Below are 16220 nucleotides of genomic sequence, written 5' to 3'. Positions count from 1 at the left end.
ACTAAAACGGCTGTAAAACAGCCCAGGAAAGGGCTAGAGGGCTGCAAAAGGCAGCAACATGTAGGTAAATCCCCTGCAAACAAATGTGGATAGGGAAATTAATTAAAATAAAAATTAAATAAATAAAAATTAACCAAAATCAATTGGAGAGAGGTTCCATAGCAGAGAATCTGGCTTCCCGTCACCCACCACTGGAACAGTCCATTCTCAGATATTTAGGCCCCGGCACCCAGGCAGAGGAGAGAGGTCCCGTAACAGAGAATCTGTCTTCATGTCAGCAGAGAATTAGTCTGCATGTCATAGCAGAGAATGAGGCTTCACGTCAGCCACCACTGCAACAGTCCATTGGCATATATTTAGGCCTAGCACACAGGCAGAGGAGAGAGGTCCCGTAACAGAGAATCTGGCTTCATGTCAGCAGAGAATCAGTCTGCATGTCATAGCAGAGAATGAGGCTTCACGTCAGCCACCACTGCAACAGTCCATTGGCATATATTTAGGCCCAGCACACACACAGGCAGAGGAGAGAGGTCCCGTAACAGAGAATCTGTCTTCATGTCAGCAGAGAATTAGTCTGCATGTCATAGCAGAGAATGAGGCTTCACGTCACCCACCACTGCAACAGTCCATTGGCATATATTTAGGCCTAGCACACAGGCAGAGCAGAGAGGTCCCGTAACAGACAATCTGGCTTCATGACAGCAGAGAATCAGTCTGCATGTCATAGCAGAGAATGAGGCTTCACGTCACCCACCACTGCAACAGTCCATTGGCATATATTTAGGCCTAGCACACAGGCAGAGGAGAGAGGTCCCGTAACAGAGAATCTGTCTTCATGTCAGCAGAGAATCAGTCTGCATGTCATAGCAGAGAATGAGGCTTCACGTCAGCCACCACTGCAACAGTCCATTGGCATATATTTAGGCCCAGCACCCAGGCAGAGGAGGGAGGTCCCGTAACAGAGAATCTGTCTTCATGTCAGCAGAGAATTAGTCTGCATGTCATAGCAGAGAATGAGGCTTCACGTCAGCCACCACTGCAACAGTCCATTGGCATATATTTAGGCCCAGCACACACACAGGCAGAGGAGAGAGGTCCCGTAACAGAGAATCTGGCTTCATGTCAGCAGAGAATCAGTCTGCATGTCATAGCAGAGAATGAGGCTTCACGTCAGCCACCACTGCAACAGTCCATTGGCATATATTTAGGCCCAGCACACACACAGGCAGAGGAGAGAGGTCCCGTAACAGAGAATCTGGCTTCATGTCAGCAGAGAATCAGTCTGCATGTCATAGCAGAGAATGAGGCTTCACGTCAGCCACCACTGCAACAGTCCATTGGCATATATTTAGGCCCAGCACCCAGGCAGAGGAGGGAGGTCCCGTAACAGAGAATCTGTCTTCATGTCAGCAGAGAATTAGTCTGCATGTCATAGCAGAGAATGAGGCTTCACGTCAGCCACCACTGCAACAGTCCATTGGCATATATTTAGGCCCAGCACACACACAGGCAGAGGAGAGAGGTCCCGTAACAGAGAATCTGGCTTCATGTCAGCAGAGAATCAGTCTGCATGTCATAGCAGAGAATGAGGCTTCACGTCAGCCACCACTGCAACAGTCCATTGGCATATATTTAGGCCCAGCACACACACAGGCAGAGGAGAGAGGTCCCGTAACAGAGAATCTGGCTTCATGTCAGCAGAGAATCAGTCTGCATGTCATAGCAGAGAATGAGGCTTCACGTCAGCCACCACTGCAACAGTCCATTGGCATATATTTAGGCCCAGCACACACACAGGCAGAGGAGAGAGGTCCCGTAACAGAGAATCTGGCTTCATGTCAGCAGAGAATCAGTCTGCATGTCATAGCAGAGAATGAGGCTTCACGTCAGCCACCACTGCAACAGTCCATTGGCATATATTTAGGCCCAGCACACACACAGGCAGAGGAGAGAGGTCCCGTAACAGAGAATCTGTCTTCATGTCAGCAGAGAATTAGTCTGCATGTCATAGCAGAGAATGAGGCTTCACGTCACCCACCACTGCAACAGTCCATTGGCATATATTTAGGCCTAGCACACAGGCAGAGCAGAGAGGTCCCGTAACAGACAATCTGGCTTCATGACAGCAGAGAATCAGTCTGCATGTCATAGCAGAGAATGAGGCTTCACGTCACCCACCACTGCAACAGTCCATTGGCATATATTTAGGCCTAGCACACAGGCAGAGCAGAGAGGTCCCGTAACAGACAATCTGGCTTCATGTCAGCAGAGAATCAGTCTGCATGTCATAGCAGAGAATGAGGCTTCACGTCACCCACCACTGCAACAGTCCATTGGCATATATTTAGGCCTAGCACACAGGCAGAGCAGAGAGGTCCCGTAACAGACAATCTGGCTTCATGACAGCAGAGAATCAGTCTGCATGTCATAGCAGAGAATGAGGCTTCACGTCACCCACCACTGCAACAGTCCATTGGCATATATTTAGGCCTAGCACACAGGCAGAGCAGAGAGGTCCCGTAACAGACAATCTGGCTTCATGTCAGCAGAGAATCAGTCTGCATGTCATAGCAGAGAATGAGGCTTCACGTCACCCACCACTGCAACAGTCCATTGGCATATATTTAGGCCTAGCACACAGGCAGAGCAGAGAGGTCCCGTAACAGACAATCTGGCTTCATGACAGCAGAGAATCAGTCTGCATGTCATAGCAGAGAATGAGGCTTCACGTCACCCACCACTGCAACAGTCCATTGGCATATATTTAGGCCTAGCACACAGGCAGAGCAGAGAGGTCCCGTAACAGACAATCTGGCTTCATGTCAGCAGAGAATCAGTCTGCATGTCATAGCAGAGAATGAGGCTTCACGTCACCCACCACTGCAACAGTCCATTGGCATATATTTAGGCCTAGCACACAGGCAGAGCAGAGAGGTCCCGTAACAGACGATCTGGCTTCATGTCAGCAGAGAATCAGTCTGCATGTCATAGCAGAGAATCAGGCTTCACGTCAGCCACCACTGCAACAGTCCATTGTCATAAATTTAGGCCCAGCACCCAGGCAGAGGAGAGAGGTCCCGTAACAGACAATCTGGCTTCATGTCAGCAGAGAATTAGTCTGCATGTCATAGCAGAGAATCAGGCTTCATGTCAGCCACCACTGCAACAGTCCATTGGCATATATTTAGGCCTAGCACACAGGCAGAGGAGAGGTTCATTCAACTTTGGGTAGCATCGCAATATAATGGTAAAATGAAAATAAAAATAGGATTGAATGAGGAAGTGCCCTGGAGTCCAATAATATATGGTTATGGGGAGGTAGTTAATGTCTAATCTGGACAAGGGACGGACAGGTCCTGTGGGATCCATGCCTGGTTCATTTTTATGAACGTCAGCTTGTCCACATTGGCTGTAGACAGGCGGCTGCGTTTGTCTGTAATGACGCCCCCTGCCGTGCTGAATACACGTTCAGACAAAACGCTGGCTGCCGGGCAGGCCAGCACCTCCAAGGCATAAAAGGCTAGCTCTGGCCACGTGGACAATTTAGAGACCCAGAAGTTGAATGGGGCCGAACCATCAGTCAGTACGTGGAGGGGTGTGCACACGTACTGTTCCACCATGTTAGTGAAATGTTGCCTCCTGCTAACACGTTGCGTATCAGGTGGTGGTGCAGTTAGCTGTGGCGTGTTGACAAAAGTTTTCCACATCTCTGCCATGCTAACCCTGCCCTCAGAGGAGCTGGCCGTGACACAGCTGCCTTGGCGACCTCTTGCTCCTCCTCTGCCTTGGCCTTGGGCTTCCACTTGTTCCCCTGTGACATTTGGGAATGCTCTCAGTAGCGCGTCTACCAACGTGCGCTTGTACTCGCGCATCTTCCTATCACGCTCCAGTGCAGGAAGTAAGGTGGGCACATTGTCTTTGTAGCGTGGATCCAGCAGGGTGGCAACCCAGTAGTCCGCACAGGTTAAAATGTGGGCAACTCTGCTGTCGTTGCGCAGGCACTGCAGCATGTAGTCGCTCATGTGTGCCAGGCTGCCCAGGGGTAAGGACAAGCTGTCCTCTGTGGGAGGCGTATCGTCATCGTCCTGCCTTTCCCCCCAGCCACGCACCAGTGATGGACCCGAGCTGCGTTGGGTGCCACCCCGCTGTGACCATGCTTCATCCTCATCCTCCTCCACCTCCTCCTCATCCTCGTCCTCCTCGTCCTCCAGTAGTGGGCCCTGGCTGGCCACATTTGTACCTGGCCTCTGCTGTTGCAAAAAACCTCCCTCTGAGTCACTTCGAAGAGACTGGCCTGAAAGTGCTAAAAATGACCCCTCTTCCTCATCCTCCTCCTCCTCCTCCTGGGCCACCTCCTGTTCCATCATCGCCCTAAGTGTTTTCTCAAGGAGACATAGAAGTGGTATTGTAACGCTGATAACGGTGTCATCGCCACTGGCCATGTTGGTGGAGTACTCGAAACAGCGCAACAGGGCACACAGGTCTCGCATGGAGGCCCAGTCATTGGTGGTGAAGTGGTGCTGTTCTGTAGTGCGACTGACCCGTGCGTGCTGCAGCTGAAACTCCACTATGGCCTGCTGCTGCTCGCACAGTCTGTCCAGCATGTGCAAGGTGGAGTTCCACCTGGTGGGCACGTCGCATATGAGGCGGTGAGCGGGAAGGCCGAAGTTACGCTGTAGCGCAGACAGGCGAGCAGCGGCAGGATGTGAACGCCGGAAGCGCGAACAGACGGCCCGCACTTTATGCAGCAGCTCTGACATGTCGGGGTAGTTGTGAATGAACTTCTGCACCACCAAATTCAGCACATGCGCCAAGCAAGGGATGTGCGTCAAATTGGCTAGTCCCAGAGCTGCAACGAGATTTCGCCCATTATCACACACCACCAGGCCGGGCTTGAGGCTCACCGGCAGCAACCACTCGTCGGTCTGTTGTTCAATACCCCGCCACAACTCCTGTGCGGTGTGGGGCCTGTCCCCCAAACATATGAGTTTCAGAATGGCCTGCTGACGTTTACCCCGGGCTGTGCTGAAGTTGGTGGTGAAGGTGTGTGGCTGACTGGATGAGCAGGTGGAAGAAGAGGAGGAGGAAGCCGAGAAGGAGGAGGTGGCAACAGGAGGCAAAGAATGTTGCCCTGCGATCCTTGGCGGCGGCAGGACGTGCGCCAAACAGCTCTCCGCCTGGGGCCCAGCTGCCACTACATTTACCCAGTGTGCAGTTAGGGAGATATAGCGTCCCTGGCCGTGCTTACTGGTCCACGTATCTGTGGTTAGGTGGACCTTGCTACAGATGGCGTTGCGCAGTGCACACTTGATTTTATCGGATACTTGGTTGTGCAGGGAAGGCACGGCTCTCTTGGAGAAGTAGTGCCGGCTGGGAACAACATACTGTGGGACAGCAAGCGACATGAGCTGTTTGAAGCTGTCTGTGTCCACCAGCCTAAATGACAGCATTTCATAGGCCAGTAGTTTAGAAATGCTGGCATTCAGGGCCAGGGATCGAGGGTGGCTAGGTGGGAATTTACGCTTTCTATCAAATGTTTGTGAGATGGAGAGCTGAACGCTGGCGTGTGACATGGTTGAGACGCTTGGTGACGGAGGTGGTGGTGGTGGTGTTGGTGGTACATCCCCTGTTTGCTGGGCGGCAGGTGCCAACGTTCCTCCAGAGGCGGAGGAAGAGGCCGAGGCGGCAGCAGCAGAATAGGCCGAGGCGGCAGCAGCAGAAGAGGTAGCAGGGGGAGCCTGAGTGACTTCCTTGGTTTTAAGGTGTTTACTCCACTGCAGTTCATGCTTTGCATGCAGGTGCCTGGTCATGCAGGTTGTGCTCAGGTTCAGAACGTTAATGCCTCGCTTCAGGCTCTGATGGCACAGCGTGCAAACCACTCGGGTCTTGTCGTCAGCACATTGTTTGAAGAAGTGCCATGCCAGGGAACTCCTTGAAGCTGCCTTTGGGGTGCTCGGTCCCAGATGGCGGCGGTCAGTAGCAGGCGGAGTCTCTTGGCGGCGGGTGTTCTGCTTTTGCCCACTGCTCCCTCTTTTGCTACGCTGTTGGCTCGGTCTCACCACTGCCTCTTCCTCCGAACTGTGAAAGTCAGTGGCACGACCTTCATTCCATGTGGGGTCTAGGACCTCATCGTCCCCTGCATCGTCTTCCACCCAGTCTTGATCCCTGACCTCCTGTTCAGTCTGCACACTGCAGAAAGACGCAGCAGTTGGCACCTGTGTTTCGTCATCATCAGAGACATGCTGAGGTGGTATTCCCATGTCCTCATCATCAGGAAACATAAGTGGTTGTGCGTCAGTGCATTCTATGTCTTTCACCGCTGGGGAAGGGCTAGGTGGATGCCCTTGGGAAACCCTGCCAGCGGAGTCTTCAAACAGCATAAGAGACTGCTGCATAACTTGAGGCTGAGACAGTTTCCCTGGTATGCATGGGGGTGATGTGACAGACTGATGGGGTTGGTTTTCAGGCGCCATCTGTGCGCTTTCTGCAGAAGACTGGGTGGGAGATAATGTGAACGTGCTGGATCCACTGTCGGCCACCCAATTGACTAATGCCTGTACCTGCTCAGGCCTTACCATCCTTAGAACGGCATTGGGCCCCACCATATATCGCTGTAAATTCTGGCGGCTACTGGGACCTGAGGTAGTTGGTACACTAGGACGTGTGGATGTGGCAGAACGGCCACGTCCTCTCCCAGCACCAGAGGGTCCACTAACACCACCACGACCATGTCCACGTCCGCGTCCCTTACTAGATGTTTTTCTCATTGTTATGGTTCACCACAACAACAAATATATTATTTGGCCCAATGTATTGTATTCAAATTCAGCGGGATATAAATTTGAGGCCTAGTATTTAGGCGCTGGGTGACCGGTATGGATTTAGTGACAGAATTAGACTTGGAAATGCACAGAAGCGTGTGTGTGAAGTTATTCTGAATGACCCAATGTGCACCTTGAATATTATATACCCTTTTTGGGATAGATTTCAAATAGCTCTGATATAGCAGGAACCACTAAATTATGAAATTGCTAAATTGGGAATTGTACTTCAACCCAGAACAAAAAATGTGCTTTGACGGGCACTAAATAACTTTCCCAGCTACAACAGTACAGCGGTAACGAGAGATTTAGAGGGATTTAAATTTGAGGCCTAGTATTTAGGCGCTGGGTGACAGGTATGGGTTTAGTGACAGAATTAGACTTGGAAATACACAGTAGCGGGTGTGTGTGAAGTTATTCTGAATGACCCAATGTGCACCTTCAATATTATATACCCTTTTTGGGATAGATTTCAAATAGCTCTGATATAGCAGGAACCACTAAATTATGAAATTGCTAAATTGGGAATTGTACTTCAACCCAGAACAAAAAATGTGCTTTGACGGACACTAAATATCTTGCCCAGCAACAACAGTACAGCGGTGGGTAACGAGAGATTTAGAGGGATTTAAATTTGAGGCCTAGTATTTAGGCGCTGGGTCACCGGTATGGATTTAGTGACAGAATTAGACTTGGAAATGCACAGAAGCGTGTGTGTGAAGTTATTCTGAATGACCCTATGTGCACCTTCAATATTATATACCCTTTTAGGGATAGATTTCAAATAGCTCTGATATAGCAGAAACCACTAAATTATGAAATTGCTAAATTGGGAATTGTACTTCAACCCAGAACAAAAAATGTGCTTTGACGGACACTAAATATCTTGCCCAGCAACAACAGTACAGTGGTGGGTAACGAGAGATTTAGAGGGATTTAAATTTGAGGCCTAGTATTTAGGCGCTGGGTCACCGGTATGGATTTAGTGACAGAATTAGACTTGGAAATGCACAGAAGCGTGTGTGTGAAGTTATTCTGAATGACCCTATGTGCACCTTCAATATTATATACCCTTTTAGGGATAGATTTCAAATAGCTCTGATATAGCAGAAACCACTAAATTATGAAATTGCTAAATTGGGAATTGTACTTCAACCCAGAACAAAAAATGTGCTTTGACGGACACTAAATATCTTGCCCAGCAACAACAGTACAGCGGTGGGTAACGAGAGATTTAGAGGGATTTAAATTTGAGGCCTAGTATTTAGGCGCTGGGTGACAGGTATGGGTTTAGTGACAGAATTAGACTTGGAAATACACAGTAGCGGGTGTGTGTGAAGTTATTCTGAATGACCCAATGTGCACCTTGAATATTATATACCCTTTTTGGGATAGATTTCAAATAGCTCTGATATAGCAGGAACCACTAAATTATGAAATTGCTAAATTGGGAATTGTATTTCAACCCAGAACAAGAAATGTGCTTGAACGGACACTAAATAACTCGCCCAGCTACAGCACTAGGGACAGATTTAGCTGGATATAAATTTGAGGCCTAGTATTTAGGCGCTGGGTGACCGGTATGGATTTAGTGACAGAATTAGACTGGGATATGGCCAAAAAATGAACAGACTATTGCTGGTTAAATGCACTTGGTGTGACAGCTTCACCCTGATGTAGGCTTTAGCCAAAAAACAACCACACCATTGAGGGTTAAATGCACTTGGTGACAGGCGCAGCTTGCCCCTGATTTTGTATATGGCCAAAAAATGAACAGACTATTGCTGGTTAAATGCACTTGGTGTGACAGCTTCACCCTGATGTAGGCTTTAGCCAAAAAACAACCACACCATTGAGGGTTAAATGCACTTGGTGACAGGCGCAGCTTGCCCCTGATTTTGTATATGGCCAAAAAATGAACAGACTATTGCTGGTTAAATGCACTTGGTGTGACAGCTTCACCCTGATGTAGGCTTTAGCCAAAAAACAACCACACCATTGAGGGTTAAATGCACTTGGTGACAGGCGCAGCTTGCCCCTGATTTTGTATATGGCCAAAAAATGAACAGACTATTGCTGGTTAAATGCACTTGGTGTGACAGCTTCACCCTGATGTAGGCTTTAGCCAAAAAACAACCACACCATTGAGGGTTAAATGCACTTGGTCGCAGCTTGTGCTGGCGCACCACAAGACACAAAATGGCCGCCGATCACCCCAGAAAAATGAGACTGACAAACGGTCTGTGCAGCCTAAAAACAGTGAGCAATTGAGGATCAGCAGCTCAATGATCCACAGCTGCAGATCGATCAGTTAATCAAGTCCTTTGGAGGAGTTAATCTGCCTAATCTCGCCCTACTGTCGCAGCCGCAACCTCTCCCTACGCTAATCAGAGCAGAGTGACGGGCGGCGCTATGTGACTCCAGCTTAAATAGAGGCTGGGTCACATGGTGCTCTGGCCAATCACAGCCATGCCAATAGTAGGCATGGCTGTGATGGCCTCTTGGGGCAAGTAGTATGACGCTTGTTGATTGGCTGCTTTGCAGCCTTTCAAAAAGCGCCAAGAAAGCGTCACAAAAGCGCGAAGAAAGCGACGAACACCGAACCCGAACCCGGACTTTTACGAAAATGTCCGGGTTCGGGTCCGTGTCACGGACACCCCAAAATTCGGTACGAACCCGAACTATACAGTTCGAGTTCGCTCATCCCTAGTAATGACGCCTCCTGCCGTGCTGAATACACGTTCAGACAAAACGCTGGCCGCCGGGCAGGCCAGCACCTCCAAGGCATAAAAGGCTAGCTCTGGCCATGTGGACAATTTAGAGACCCAGAAGTTGAATGGGGCCGAACCATCAGTCAGTACGTGGAGGGGTGTGCACACGTACTGTTCCACCATGTTAGTGAAATGTTGCCTCCTGCTAACACGTTGCGTATCAGGTGGTGGTGCAGTTAGCTGTGGCGTGTTGACAAAACTTTTCCACATCTCTGCTATGCTAACCCTGCCCGTGACACAGCTGCCTTGGCGACCTCTTGCTCCTCCTCTGCCTTGCTCTTGGGCTTCCACTTGTTCCCCTGTGACATTTGGGAATGCTCTCAGTAGCGCGTCTACCAACGTGCGCTTGTACTCGCGCATCTTCCTATCACGCTCCAGTGAAGGAAGTAAGGTGGGCACATTGTCTTTGTAGCGTGGATCCAGCAGGGTGGCAACCCAGTAGTCCGCACACGTTAAAATGTGGGCAACTCTGCTGTCGTTGCGCAGGCACTGCAGCATGTAGTCGCTCATATGTGCCAGGCTGCCCAGAGGTAAGGACAAGCTGTCCTCTGTGTATCGTCATCGTCCTGCCTTTCCCCCCAGCCACGCACCAGTGATGGGCCCGAGCTGCGTTGGGTGCCACCCCGCTGTGACCATGCTTCATCCTCATCCTCCTCCACCTCCTCCTCCTCATCCTCGTCCTCCTCATCCTCGTCCTCCTCGTCCTCCATTAGTGGGCCCTGGCTGGCCACATTTGTACCTGGCCTCTGCTGTTGCAAAAAACCTCCCTCTGAGTCACTTCGAAGAGACTGGCCTGAAAGTGCTAAAAATGTCCCCTCTTCCTCCTCCTCCTGGGCCACCTCCTCTTCCATCATCGCCCTAAGTGTTTTCTCAAGGAGACATAGAAGTGGTATTGTAACGCTGATAACGGCGTCATCGCCACTGGCCATGTTGGTGGAGTACTCGAAACAGCGCAACAGGGCACACAGGTCTCGCATGGAGGCCCAGTCATTGGTGGTGAAGTGGTGCTCTTCCGCAGTGCGACTGACCCGTGCGTGCTGCAGCTGAAACTCCACTATGGCCTGCTGCTGCTCGCACAGTCTGTCCAGCATGTGCAAGGTGGAGTTCCACCTGGTGGGCACATTGCATATGAGGCGGTGAGCGGGAAGGCCGAAGTTACGCTGTAGCGCAGACAGGCGAGCAGCGGCAGGATGTGAACGCCGGAAGCGCGAACAGACGGCCCGCACTTTATGCAGCAGCTCTGACATGTCGGGGTAGTTGTGAATGAACTTCTGCACCACCAAATTCAGCACATGCGCCAAGCAAGGGATGTGCGTCAAACCGGCTAGTCCCAGAGCTGCAGCAAGATTTCGCCCATTATCGCACACCACCAGGCCGGGCTTGAGGCTCACCGGCAGCAACCACTCGTCGGTCTGTTGTTCTATACCCCGCCAAAACTCCTGTGCGGTGTGAGGCCTGTCCCCCAAACATATGAGTTTCAGAATGGCCTGCTGACGTTTACCCCGGGCTGTGCTGAAGTTGGTGGTGAAGGTGTGTGGCTGACTGGATGAGCAGGTGGAAGAAGAGGAGGAGGAGGAAGCTGAGTAGGAGGAGGTGGCAACAGGAGGCAAAGAATCTTGCCCTGCGATCCTTGGCGGCGGAAGGACGTGCGCCAAACAGCTCTCCGCCTGGGGCCCAGCTGCCACTACATTTACCCAGTGTGCAGTTTGGGAGATATAGCGTCCCTGGCCGTGCTTACTGGTCCACGTATCTGTGGTTAGGTGGACCTTGCCACAGATGGCGTTGCGCAGTGCACACTTGATTTTATCGGATACTTGGTTGTGCAGGGAAGGCACGGCTCTCTTGGAGAAGTAGTGGCGGCTGGGAACAACATACTGTGGGACAGCAAGCGACATGAGCTGTTTGAAGCTGTCTGTGTCCACCAGCCTAAATGACAGCATTTCATAGGCCAGTAGTTTAGAAATGCTGGCATTCAGGGCTAGGTGGGAATTTACGCTTTCTCTCAAATGTTTGTGAGATGGAAAGCTGAACGCTGGCGTGGGACATGGTTGAGATGCTTGGTGACGGAGGTGGTGGTGTTGGTGGTACATCCCCTGTTTGCTGGGCGGCATGTGCCAACGTTCCTCCAGAGGCGGAGGAAGAGGCCGAGGCGGCAGCAGCAGAAGAGGCCGAGGCGGCGGCAGCAGCAGAAGAGGCCGAGGCGGCAGCAGCAGAAGAGGTAGCAGGGGGAGCCTGAGTGACTTGTTTTTAAGGTGTTTACTCCACTGCAGTTCATGCTTTGCATGCAGGTGCCTGGTCATGCAGGTTGTGCTAAGGTTCAGAACGTTAATGCCTCGCTTCAGGCTCTGATGGCACAGCGTGCAAACCACTCGGGTCTTGTCGTCAGCACATTGTTTGAAGAAGTGCCATGCCAGGGAACTCCTTGAAGCTGCCTTTGGGGTGCTCTGTCCCAGATGGCGGCGGTCAGAAGCAGGCGGAGTCTCTTGGCGGCGGGTGTTCTGCTTTTGCCCACTGCTCCCTCTTTTGCTACGCTGTTGGCTCGGTCTCACCACTGCCTCTTCCTCCGAACAGTGAAAGTCAGTGGCACGACCTTCATTCCATGTGGGGTCTAGGACCTCATCGTCCCCTGCATCGTCTTCCACCCAGTCTTGATCCCTGACCTCCTGTTCAGTCTGCACACTGCAGAAAGACGCAGCAGTTGGCACCTGTGTTTCGTCATCATCAGAGACATGCTGAGGTGGTATTCCCATGTCCTCATCATCAGGAAACATAAGTGGTTGTGCGTCAGTGCATTCTATGTCTTCCACCGCTGGGGAAGGGCTGGGTGGATGCCCTTGGGAAACCCTGCCAGCGGAGTCTTCAAACAGCATAAGAGACTGCTGCATAACTTGAGGCTCAGACAGTTTCCCTGGTATGCATGGGGGTGATGTGACAGACTGATGGGCTTGGTTTTCAGGCGCCATCTGTGTGCTTTCTGCAGAAGACTGGGTGGGAGATAATGTGAACGTGCTGGATCCACTGTCGGCCACCCAATTAACTAATGCCTGTACCTGCTCAGGCCTTACCATCCTTAGAACGGCATTGGGCCCCACCAAATATCGCTGTAAATTCTGGCGGCTACTGGGACCTGAGGTAGCTGGTACACTAGGACGTGTGGCTGTGGCAGAACGGCCACGTCCTCTCCCAGCACCAGAGGGTGCACTAACACCACCACGACCATGTCCGCATCCGCGTCCTTTACTAGATGTTTTCCTCATTGTTATCGTTCACCACAACAACAAAAATATTATTTGACCCAATGTATTGAATTTAAATTCAGGCCTTTTTTTTAAAGACAACTAACACTATCTGGCTATCTATTTAGGTACTGTATTACACTAATACAGGCACAGCAGTAACCACAGATTTAGCTGACTATAAATTTGAGGCCTATTATTTAGGCGCTGGGTGACAGGTATAGGTTTACTGACAGAATTAGACTTGGAAATGCACAGTAGCGTTTGTGTGAAGTTATTCAGAATGACCCTATGTGCACCTTGAATCTGATATACCCTTTTAGGGATAGATTTAAAATAGCTCTGATACAGCAGAAACCACTAAATTAAGAAATTGCTAAATTGGGAATTGTATTTCAACCCAGAACAAAAAATGTGCTTTGACGGACACTAAATAACTTGACCAGCCACAGCAGTAACGACAGATTTAGCTGGATATAAATTTGAGGCCTAGTATTTAGGCGCTGGGTGACAGGTATAGGTTTACTGACAGAATTAGACTTGGAAATGCACAGTAGCGTGTGTGTGAAGTTATTCAGAATGACCCTATGTGCACCTTGAATCTGATATACCCTTTTAGGGATAGATTTAAAATAGCTCTGATACAGCAGAAACCACTAAATTAGGAAATTGCTAAATTTAGAATTGTATTTCAACCCAGAACAAAAAATGTGCTTTGACGGACACTAAATAACTTGACCAGCCACAGCAGTAACGACAGATTTAGCTGGCTATAAATTTGAGGCCTAGTATTTTGGCGCTGGGTGACAGGTATAGATTTACTGACAGAATTAGACTTGAAAATGCACAGTAGCGTGTGTGTGAAGTTATTCAGAATGACCCTATGTGCACCTTGAATCTGATATACCCTTTTAGGGATAGATTTAAAATAGCTCTGATACAGCAGAAACCACTAAATTAAGAAATTGCTCAATTGGGAATTGTATTTCAACCCAGAACAAAAACTGTGCTTTGACGGACACTAAATAACTTGACCAGCCACAGCAGTAACGACAGATTTAGCTGGATATAAATTTGAGGCCTAGTATTTAGGCGCTGGGTGACAGGTATAGGTTTACTGACAGAATTAGACTTGGAAATGCACAGTAGCGTGTGTGTGAAGTTATTCAGAATGACCCTATGTGCACCTTGAATCTGATATACCCTTTTAGGGATAGATTTAAAATAGCTCTGATACAGCAGAAACCACTAAATTAGGAAATTGCTAAATTGGGAATTGTATTTCAACCCAGAACAAAAACTGTGCTTTGACGGACACTAAATAACTTGACCAGCCACAGCAGTAACGACAGATTTAGCTGGATATAAATTTGAGGCCCAGTATTTAGGCGCTGGGTGACAGGTATAGGTTTACTGACAGAATTAGACTTGGAAATGCACAGTAGCATGTGTGTGAAGTTATTCAGAATGACCCTATGTGCACCTTGAATCTGATATACCCTTTTAGGGATAGATTTAAAATAGCTCTGATACAGCAGAAACCACTAAATTAAGAAATTGCTAAATTGGGAATTGTATTTCAACCCAGAACAAAAAATGTGCTTTGACGGACACTAAATAACTTGACCAGCCACAGCAGTAACGACAGATTTAGCTGGATATAAATTTGAGGCCTAGTATTTAGGCGCTGGGTGACAGGTATAGGTTTACTGACAGAATTAGACTTGGAAATGCACAGTAGCGTGTGTGTGAAGTTATTCAGAATGACCCTATGTGCACCTTGAATCTGATATACCCTTTTAGGGATAGATTTAAAATAGCTCTGATACAGCAGAAACCACTAAATTAGGAAATTGCTAAATTTAGAATTGTATTTCAACCCAGAACAAAAAATGTGCTTTGACGGACACTAAATAACTTGACCCGCCACAGCAGTAACGACAGATTTAGCTGGATATAAATTTGAGGCCTAGTATTTTGGCGCTGGGTGACAGGTATAGGTTTACTGACAGAATTAGACTTGGAAATGCACAGTAGCGTGTGTGTGAAGTTATTCAGAATGACCCTATGTGCACCTTGAATCTGATATACCCTTTTAGGGATAGATTTAAAATAGCTCTGATACAGCAGAAACCACTAAATTAAGAAATTGCTAAATTGGGAATTGTATTTCAACCCAGAACAAAAACTGTGCTTTGACGGACACTAAATAACTTGACCAGCCACAGCAGTAACGACAGATTTAGCTGGATATAAATTTGAGGCCTAGTATTTAGGCGCTGGGTGACAGGTATAGGTTTACTGACAGAATTAGACTTGGAAATGCACAGTAGCGTGTGTGTGAAGTTATTCAGAATGACCCTATGTGCACCTTGAATCTGATATACCCTTTTAGGGATAGATTTAAAATAGCTCTGATACAGCAGAAACCACTAAATTAGGAAATTGCTAAATTGGGAATTGTATTTCAACCCAGAACAAAAACTGTGCTTTGACGGACACTAAATAACTTGACCAGCCACAGCAGTAACGACAGATTTAGCTGGATATAAATTTGAGGCCCAGTATTTAGGCGCTGGGTGACAGGTATAGGTTTACTGACAGAATTAGACTTGGAAATGCACAGTAGCGTGTGTGTGAAGTTATTCAGAATGACCCTATGTGCACCTTGAATCTGATATACCCTTTTAGGGATAGATTTAAAATAGCTCTGATACAGCAGAAACCACTAAATTAAGAAATTGCTAAATTGGGAATTGTATTTCAACCCAGAACAAAAAATGTGCTTTGACGGACACTAAATAACTTGACCAGCCACAGCAGTAACGACAGATTTAGCTGGATATAAATTTGGTTTACTGACAGAATTAGACTGGGATATGCACAGTAGCGTGTGTGTGAAGTTATTCAGAATGACCCTATCTGCACCTTGAATCTAATATACCCATTTAGCTATAAATTTAAAGTAGGCCTGATACAGCAGAAACCACTAAATTAGGAAATTGCTAAATTGGGAATTGTATTTCAACCCAGAACAAAAACTGTGCTTTGACGGACACTAAATAACTTGACCAGCCACAGCAGTAACGACAGATTTAGCTGGATATAAATTTGAGGCCTAGTATTTAGTAAAAAGCGCCAAGAAAGCGACGAACACCGAACCCAAACCCGGACTTTTACGAAAATATCCGGGTTCGGGTCTGTGTCACGGACACCCCAAAATTCGGTACGAACCCGAACTATACAGTTCGGGTTCGCTCATCCCTACAGACAACCTCTTTAAATCCCAGATAATCGCATGCATGCAAGTACAATACACCAAGTCTAGCAGGTGGTAACAACTAGGAGCAATGACTAACAATCAAACTATGGAGTAGTGAGATACAGCTAGG

The sequence above is a fragment of the Bufo gargarizans genome, chromosome 1 (genome assembly GCF_014858855.1).
Source record: "Bufo gargarizans isolate SCDJY-AF-19 chromosome 1, ASM1485885v1, whole genome shotgun sequence".
Lineage (NCBI taxonomy): Eukaryota > Metazoa > Chordata > Amphibia > Anura > Bufonidae > Bufo > Bufo gargarizans.
This window is presented reverse-complemented; position numbering follows the sequence as displayed.